Raw genomic sequence first — 9,997 nt, forward strand, 5'->3', positions numbered from 1 at the left:
AGGGGTCGCGTTGACCAAATCTTCACACTCCGTCAGGTGATGGAACAACGCCAAACGTACAAGCGACCCACAATTTTAGTATTCCTGGATTTCCAAGGCGCATTCGACTCGGTTGACCGGTCTGTTCTCCTTGCCCATCAAGGAATGAGACTAACGCTGGAAGGCCTCTAAAACACTGATGTTCAAACAGCCTCCGACGAAAACCTTGTAGACTTGAAATATGCAGACGGCATCGATCTGATCTTCGAAGAGGAGAGGAAGGCATAAGTGCTTTTAGATGAACTAACGAAGATTCCACCGTCCTTTGGTATGCGCTTTGCACCCGCAAAGTGTAAGGTCATGTTCCTGGACAAGCAGTCACTGAACGCGCCACTCATAATCCAGGGAGAGACACTCGAAGTTCTGGAGCGTTTCACACACCTTGAAATTTGTATCAGTTCTGACTGTAGTGTGACAGATGAGGTCAATGCACGAATCTGCAAGGCGCGAGTCACGTCTGCCAATTTGAGATACCTCTGGCGTCAAACTGATGTGTCCCTGAATCTCAAGGGACTTGTGTATTGGGCTAAGGGCTGTTTTGTTGTATGACTGTGAGACTTGGGCTGTTCGCGCAAGGGCACTGTGAGGTTTTTCAAGCGTGTGACAGTCGTTGTCCCAGGACTATAGTACGTGTGAGTTGGTGTGGGAAAATCCGCATTGAGGTATTTAGGAGACGGGTTTTCGGTTGTGCAACGGGGACTTCCGTTGAAAAATTTGTCCAGCACCAGAAGCAGCGTTGGTTAGACCATGTATTGCGCATGGCAAACCATCGTTTGCAGAAACGAGTGATGTTTCCCGCGCGCAATTCGGAACGAGAGAAGCAGAGATGTGGTCAACTCTTGACCTAACAGAGGTGTATGAAAGATATTATTAAACTCTTGGGTCATCAATCCCCGTCATAGATCCGGATAGCGTGGCATGCAGCAACAAACACCGCGGAGATCTGTATAGGTAGCTAGGTAGGTAACTAGCACACGTCTCTGAATCCATCCTTCTCACCAGTCACATGGATGAACGTAGGCGTTTGCAAACAACTATCCTCGGCGAAATCCACTGTGGTGCACATTCCTTTGATGTCAACAGGAGGCTCAAATGAACCTCTTGTGCTCGTGTGCGATTTATACCCCTCCTACGGCCTTTCAAGAAGAGGTTTCAGTACCCGATGATATTCACTGTGGTTGAAATTGAAAATGATGCCAGTGGTCTAGAGACCTTTTCGATACACTTCACAACTGTTGACGCCAATGGAACCCTGCAAATAACTACGAAAATACTGTTTCCGATTGAAAAGTTTGAGCGATCCACTAGGCACAAGAGTTGCTCTGCAACACTCGTTCGAGTGAATGCGAAGTTACGGAGCATCCGTAAAAAAGAGTAGTCATGTCCTACACCACACTCCATGTCAAACTCCGTGGTCTCTCCGACATACTCCGGATGCCGGCTTTCAACGAAGAGTAGTAAGTTGCATAAACCTGATATGTTCTCATGCTCCTTCAAACAAACGTTTCGAGGAATGAAGTCTCCTTGGTTTCGCCGTCTATGTAATCCAGTGTTCTAGAAAGACTGCGGCAGAAACGACGTGAATAATCTGACATCAATGGTACAAAGCCCATGAGAATTATAGGATACCACTCCATCGCCTTCCGGGAAGAGGGCTTAACAGCACGTAATATGCACATCGTGGGGAAACATAGGAGGGGTTCTCCAAAGGCAGTGGTTCACAATGGTTTTTGTGGATAATAAATAAATAATATAACCGTTCAGCTGTAACAATCTTTCGGTGCCTGGCTCCCATGCCACCTGAAGGAAGAAGGAGGGCTGGGATCCTGCCAGGGTTCCCAAGCCTAGAGAGGGGAAGTCGAGATGCTGAGGTCGGGTTCCAACCACGGACGTTGTGGACAGTAAATCCGCACTCTAACCACCGAGCCATGTCTTTGTGGGGGGAAACAGGGAGAAATTTCAACAGCCGAAGCCCCAGTATCTAAGGCTGCACGTCTCCATTACTTGCTAAATAAAATCGACACAAATTGCAGGCGCCATGCACTGCAACTTGAGTACGGTGCAGTATACTGTCCCTGCAAATTCGAATTATTCATATGTATGTATTGGTGATGTACAACCTTGCTTACTGGGCTCCGGGTCACGGAGTTCCTTGCTGTTTTACGCTCATAAAAATTGTCGAGAGATTCTATCATCGGCGAATCACTGTCCTCTGGTGATGTAATAGCGTGCATACTGAAATATGCACGCTATGGAAGCACCAGGGGACAGTGATTCTCCGAAGGCAGGTGTTCACGACAATTTCTGTGGATGGAAAACAGAAACCAACATCATGAGCCAAAGCCCAGTAAGTAAGGTTGTACATCACCAATACTTACATATAAATCAATCAAAGTGTGTACTACACATACCAACCCAACCGACTTGCTACAGCCGTCTGCAAAGGACGCAAAAAAATACACCGGGGGTAAAAGTTGACCACTCCGATTGGTCGGTGTGCTCGACACGCGCGTTTCTGACCTTGGGGGTTCGCTCATTAGTAAGCATGCACCTGAATGAGATCAGATACCACCGCCATTCAAACGAAGGCAAAGTTGCCCAAAAGAGCTCCACGGGAAAACAGGGGTGTGAGGAAGAAACGAGAGGTTGAGCAATTAGACAAACTCAGCGGTGAATGAGGAATTTATGGTATATTATTTTACCGTTTTTGAGCAGCTTAGGCTAGGAAGAACGAAAGTGATCTGGAATAGCACAGAAGGTCGATGAACGCACCAGGATCTCCAGCCACATAACCCGACGAGCAACAAAACAGCTGCGAAAGAACGAGGACAGTGAAACCCGCAAAACTCGAAATTAGACGATGCATGCTTCTTGGAGCCGCTTATGAGAGAGCGAAGCGGTGAGTACTGTAAGCAAAGTGGATTACCTAAGCATAATTGGTTGGACGGTTAGCAAGAGCGCGAGAGAACTAATAGTGCAATATGGTCATTACGTGTGAACAATGACCACCCAGCCCACTGTGAAGAAATGCTCGGTATAAACCCCTCATTGGTGACCAATGACGGCAAGCAAACCCCCCATCCGAAGGATGTTGGTGTGTCATGCTTTAAAAGTTAGAAGAAAGTTATTGCTGTTACACTGCAAAGAGCTACAAGGAGTCCGGTTGCCGACCGCGTCTGCAGGTTATAGCGTGTAACAGCAAACGGGACTTTGCTTCCATTAGCAAAACCTGCTCGTGACCCGGGTAAGCCAATTCGTTTGTGTAAAAAATGTAAACTGAATATATGATGGTCAACCAGAAAGCAAGAGGTGGCCCAACACTTTCGCAATTAGCCAAAGTAGTCCGGGTTTATTACACGGGGCAAACATGAAACCCGTGTACAAGATAACTGTGCATGAAAGTCGGGGAACAGGCTTTTTAGAATTTTTATTGATTAGGTCTTCTCTTTCGGGAGAGATTGGGATGTCCATTTATGCAATGGTAACAATTCTTTTATTTTCTGACAAAGAAATACAGGGACATGATTTGTACATCCGCATTTATAAACCAGGCGCTACCTGGGGCATTTGGTCCTTCCAGCACTCGTCACAGACTTAGGTTAAGACGCAATCCAAGAATGGAAGTCGCCGACATGTTGGATCGGACTTGGTAAATTTTGATGTGTGCAGTAGAGGACCGCGAAAGACTTCAAAAGCGGGTAGTAATGTGGAAATTATGAGGTATATATTTGTCAGAATTTTCACCAGCAGCTAATCAGAGCGTATGACCCCACCAACCGTCACCGCTATCATTTGTGCATGTTGATTGTTCCTCTACTTCGTCATCCACACTTGCGCTTTTTGTGATCCTGGCCATAAGCCCTACAGCCCAAGGCCGGAAAGGCCTCATCGGTGGATTTAGATTTTAGCTCAAATTGACTGCGGCAATCCTGCAACCGAATAAGTTTTGGTGTTCTGGAAGTTTCTTGTTCGACCACCATCTTCAAATCGTAACGATCTGATTTCCTTTCAAACTAATATATACCCCAAAATGTGAGGTAAACTCTTGGGCACTGTGTTCAATTTCTGATGCCGTTTTGGAAATGACTAAGATTTCATCGTACATTACCCACCGTTTAGGACTGTCCTTTGTTCGCGCAATTCCCAGCATCTGCCGACCCCCAATCGTATTTTAAATTATCATACCCGTTGATATCCACCCATTAGTTGAGAATAAACATTCTTATTTGTGGGATCGGATAGCAGTTATCTCTGTAAAAATGGAACAAACTAGGTACTTAGGCCTGGTAGACAAGAGGTGAAATAAAAATAACCGGAAAACCAATTGACGTCGGAAAACTCCATGAAATGGCGAACAGGACAAAAGTCATTCAAGTGAATTTCGAAGTGCCGGTGGAGGGAGACATAAAAAATAGTACCACGGTTCCGTAGCGTGTTTCAAGAGAGGTTAGCGATCATCGCACAAATAATGACGCGTATTATCTGCTGTGTGACCAGAGCTGAAAAATACGGAGCCCACTCAGGGCCGAACTTGGCGACCGCGTTTTTAAATAGGGACCCAATTCTTCAAATCCTTATTCCGCTTGAACCAGGAATCGAGTGCGGTCACATGTACACTGACGGAATGACCAGAAAAAAATACGCCTGGTCAAATGCAGTTGTCCGACCTGACACATTCTATCCGGGGCGACTTTTTAAGGCAAGTTTTCTGAGAAGAACCACATACAATATAATAATTAACCTTGTGTCTTAGTAGTTTGAAAACGGTGGTTAACAACACAGCGGGGGGGGGGCAAAACCAGGAGAGCACTTTCGACGTGTGACATGTAACTGTAGATTTTGAAGAGCAGAACACTAGATAAACGAGACCGGACGGGCACAATCATTTCACACTATTTCAGGCTAGGCTTAAATTCATTTCCCAGACGTGAAATATCGCTAATACGCAGTACCGAAAGAGCGTAGCAGACAAACTCACTGATTCTGTAAACAGGACAGGATTATTGAGCACTAGACCCACCACATGTTTAACCCCGAAGCAACGAGTTCTGTCAACTAGGCTGGGATTCTGTTTTCAACTCCAAGAGCTCATCGATTCAGGTTGAGACAGTGAAGGCCATGAAGTTAATAGTCGCAAGTGTTTCATTCAACAAGCCATACACATGCTGTGCCATCACTGCATTGAAGTGCCTTGGTTTCTGGATAGCCATCGTCGTCACTGTTGATGCTATTAGATTTGGGTGTGCTTTTGTGTGAAGGCGAAATTTACATTATCTGAGTGCGTGGATTTGAGTAGAAACAGTCCGATGTGGAACAACGGATGACTATTTTAGTTCATGATCTCTGTGTATGTACAGCGGAGGCCATACGAAAAAACAAAGACCATATGTGGTGTTCGGTGGAGCTACCGCCAACGATTTAAGCTTTGGCAGGAAAGGAATGGGGTGGTTTCGATGGACCCTCGAGGTTGCTGTGGGTTGTCTAATAGTATGGAATATATATTAGGTTTAGTGAAGCTTAGCGGTGATGGCAAATCTTCAAAGCTGGCCCACATAAAGGAACCAGTGTTGAGTGATCTACGGATAAGTGACGGATCTAGGTTACTGGTGTAAGTTTAATATAATAAAAGCAGGCATGTGGAGGACATTCAGATTGGGTAAAAAGATCCCAGCGGTGGTGATCAAAGGTCATTACTCTGGTATTCTACTTAGCGCAAGTCNACAGCAGGACGTTGCTACGTGAACCAAACTGAACTAAATTTAGGAATGATGACCCGGAGATAAGATTTTAGATCGCGAGCCCATCAGGCACCACAGTCCTCTCCAATTGACGATTGTTGTGTGTCAAAATGCAAACGGTGGCTGGATGGGAGCGCCGGTATTGCAGGAAAAGGGATGTCCCTATACTTCGTCTGTGCACAATCATTCCAGAGACTGATGGGGAGCGTTTACATTTTATCCTCTGCTAATGCAATAAATTGATCGCAAAGCAACAGCAACTAAGTCCATGCTGGCAATTTTTCAACAGAAGCCGAAACCAAAGGTATCGCAACAGCATCTCAAACCTACCGCATGAGTTTTCAAAAAATGAAAGGACAGATTTTCCGCTAACATTTTGGTGCATTACCAGACATATTGAGCAACAGGAATAATTCATAACCAGCCGACCCAAGAAGGAAACCATGGTGATCCCTAACGGAGTTCCTGAATCAAACGCAATTCTGAGGACTAACTACAGTGGAAATGTCCCGGTTGCCGTTTATATGGCAACACCGCGAAATACAAGGGGTGTATCCGTACTTTCTTCTAACTTGAAACAAAGTCTATATGGTGCGCTGATTATACTCCGCGAGGCTCATATCTCATATGTCTTAGTTGGGGTTGCACTACCCCAAATCCATCTCATCAACCATACATAACACATGTTCTTACCACTAGTTAAATGAAGTAATCATATACATCTGAAATACGAAAACCCATTATTTCTGAAAAACCGGGGAAGCGGTGGTTACTACGAGCAGTATGCGGTTTTCGCGTTGCTCCGCCTCACGTCTAATGGAAAGTGGGGTTTATCAAGGGGCCTGTGGAGCCACTTTGTAGCGCTCCTATACAACTGCGTGATAGTCGACGGATATCCACGGGGGTTCAGGGAGAAATGTGAGAATGTTCGCTTTTTGAAGCAAGACGCGTATCAGATGTTGAATTTCTTGTCCAATGGCTTGTAACCGGTTGTTTGGCGTTTGCTGAGCAAATTGCTCACCCTCCTATACCAGGAGTGACGTCTAGTACCTGTTGATTGTTTTTACCGTGCACTACTCGTTGTTTGGAGCTGATAGCACTGCCGCAGTTGCCGGCAAACTATACTCATATTTTTCCAAATAATTCATAGAAAAGCCTGCAGTTAAACTAACATAATTATCCACCATCTCAGATCTTGTTTAATTAGCCATTACCTGCCTGCTGTGCCTCCGCACAGCAAACTCCGCCGTAGACTTTGCGCAGCGAAATCTCTCTGGTGGGATTCTTCAGCTGAGCCAAGTCCACTGCGAACTCATGTCTCACTCACCAACTAGTATCAACTAGTCCAACGCGTCTAGCCTCCTTGCTCGCTACCACGTCGGCTTAGTTCTCACCCCAACCAAAATAATGCATCTATTCATGCCCTGACTTAGCACCGTCTGATCGACTGGTTCAGTGTATACAAGAGACGATAGGCAAAAGACAGATACACAAGATGACCGCAATAATACTAGGAAAACATACCTTAAGAGCCGCTTATAATCCAACTCACACATTGCAAACAGCCCTATCGAAACCAAAGAAAATAATTTTTGCAATGAAGAAAACAAATGTATTCTACTTGCTTCAATTAGGGAGTTGTGAAAATACTGATGGGGTCCGATAGAGAAGAAACTGTGAACCAGGATCAAAGGACACAAGCTTGGTACAACAGCGCACGATACAATCCCACACATCCCTGCACATGAAGACGGAGTAGGACACTAATTCAGTTGGAGCAACGTTACCAAAATGTACCAGGTAAGAACAGTTGAAGAACGTGAATTCGTCCGGGCGTGGTACTCAACTGATGGAGCAATAAACAGAATCATTGAGATCGATCCTGTCTATCGGCCCTTGAGAAAAAATAAAATCCAAAACCATGTTAGCCAAACAAACATCCGAGAAGAAATCAATAGAACCAAAAAAATATACTCGTACAAGAGCGACAAATTGATTGGACTGGCTTCTTCAGTTACCAACAAGGCTCAACGGATCCGACTAACAGACGGGACCAAAACGCGTGAGCCCAAATAAAAGAAGTACTGCAAATCAACCAATCAAGCTCATGAATATAACCCACCAGTTGGGTGTGGTGCAATCAGCCAACAAACAAAAAAGAAGGTATACAGCCAACCACTCACAAGACAACCAGGTCGACTATGACGTAAAACATATCCCCAACGGACCAGACGGAGGAGAGAACTGAGGGCCACATATTTAACGGTACTGTGGCCGTGAACATGGAAATTCATGCCAAAACGCAACTAGATGAACGCAAGTATGGAGAGAAAGACTACAAACCCAACAGGCCACTGAAGGTACCTCCTCGGATAGAGGTGAAACTTCCGCAAATCAATTGAAAACCCTGGACGACAAAATACACCAAGATGTAGAGAATGTCAGAAATGTCGATATTTCTCATTATTACTGAAAACATCATGAGGATAGATACCAAAACAGATTTGGGTATCTGGGACTCCTCAAACTTGTCCTTCTCACTACACCACACCATGAGGGCCCGAAAAGCATTCGTCATTTTACGGATCATCCGACGCACGTTCTCCCGTATTACTCGCAAGGACTTCCAAATACTCTACTCTACCTACGTCAGACGGCTTCTTGAATATGTCAACCAAGTTGTCTGCCTAGGGCGAAAGACGTAACCGTCATTGGGCATGTCCAGCGAGCTGCTACGAAAATGGTTGTTGGCCGTAAGTCCATGGACTATTAAACGCGTCTCATGGTGCTTGACCTCTTTCCCCTGGAGTATCGTCGCCTCCGAGGGGACCTACGTCTTACTCGTGTCCTGTTTGAACAAGGCTTGGCCAACAGGGTTTTCACTGTTGACCCAGCAAACACGGCGATGACATGATAAGATTTTCCAGCTCAGAACGCGCATTTTCATGAGGCAAAATTTTTCTCATTTTGGGTAGTTGCTGCATGGAATAACCACGTGCACGCTCCATCTAAACCCCAGTTCAAAGCACCATTAGACTTTTTTATGCAAGTCCTCGCGCCTGCAAGCTTACTGTCCAGCGCCACATCCTTTTTTCACTTTCAGGTGAACGTCGGCCGCTGAACGACAAGAACAAACCGACCCGGGAAACTTGGGCGAAACCCCCATCCTGTGTATTTATCCATGAATTCATGTCCCCATACACTCGCACGCACCCATAAGTATGGGAATACAAACTGTGCATGATATTCACGAAATTCTGAACACACCCTGTTGTGAATGCGTTTTGGAAAGAGCAGAACGGTTAACAGAGACGGAGGTATCTCTGGCCATGGGGTGAGGAAGGGGTGAAAGAAGAATATGTGAAAAAGAAGAAACGTCAGCACCAGCCTGTTTCCGCTTACCCACCCCGCTGTATGCAGCGAGTAAGGTGACCCGAATAGTGGCACGATGTCGTGACCGATGTGTGGTGATAATCATCATCATCGTAAGCGGAGACAGCAACATCAGTGTTTACACTGATGCTTGATTGCTGTACAGCCATAAACTTCATCTAATTGTGTTTAAAGCCTTGACGTAAAAAGAAGAGAAAAGAGTGGATGCGTGGCCGGTGGAGGACATGGTGCTGGCGTGTGTCCATCATTCTGAGGTGCTTACATATGCAAGCGTTCAATCAGACAATCTGAAAAGAAACCGACAGCATGAACGCCATTTCTTGCAATGTCTTCAGCTAAGAGCGCGCAGCGTCACGGGTACCCCATCCTGGACGGCGTACAACACCAACAACATCCAAACCCTTCGTAATCTCTTTTACACTCTTCTTCGAGGTCATATGTTGCCCATCTCCCCGGTTTGCGCTATTCTAGAGCAGGCGCGGAGGGCAACAATAGCGTAGAACAGGACTAGGCAATTGAAGTCGATGGTTTTCCGCTACTGAAGTACCAGACGCACGATACCTGTTTTCTAATCGATTCTTTGCTAATCCGTTGACGCCACCCAAAGCCAGTTACGCCTCTGAGGCATCAGCGGTAAAAAAACGACAGACAGACAGACAGCATACATCAATGCAGAGGGAATCCAGCGTACCAGTAGGAGCCACGTGTCGACCTGTTTGCTTCAGTGTGCGAACATTAAAGGCAGCTGGGTAGACAGGCTTTTGGGGCCTTAAAACAGACTTCGAAGTGTTCAGGTTTGTGACTGAACTCGGACATACAGAAGCTGC

Source organism: Opisthorchis viverrini (genome assembly GCF_000715545.1).
Source record: "Opisthorchis viverrini unplaced genomic scaffold opera_v5_132, whole genome shotgun sequence".
Taxonomy (NCBI): Eukaryota; Metazoa; Platyhelminthes; class Trematoda; order Opisthorchiida; family Opisthorchiidae; genus Opisthorchis; species Opisthorchis viverrini.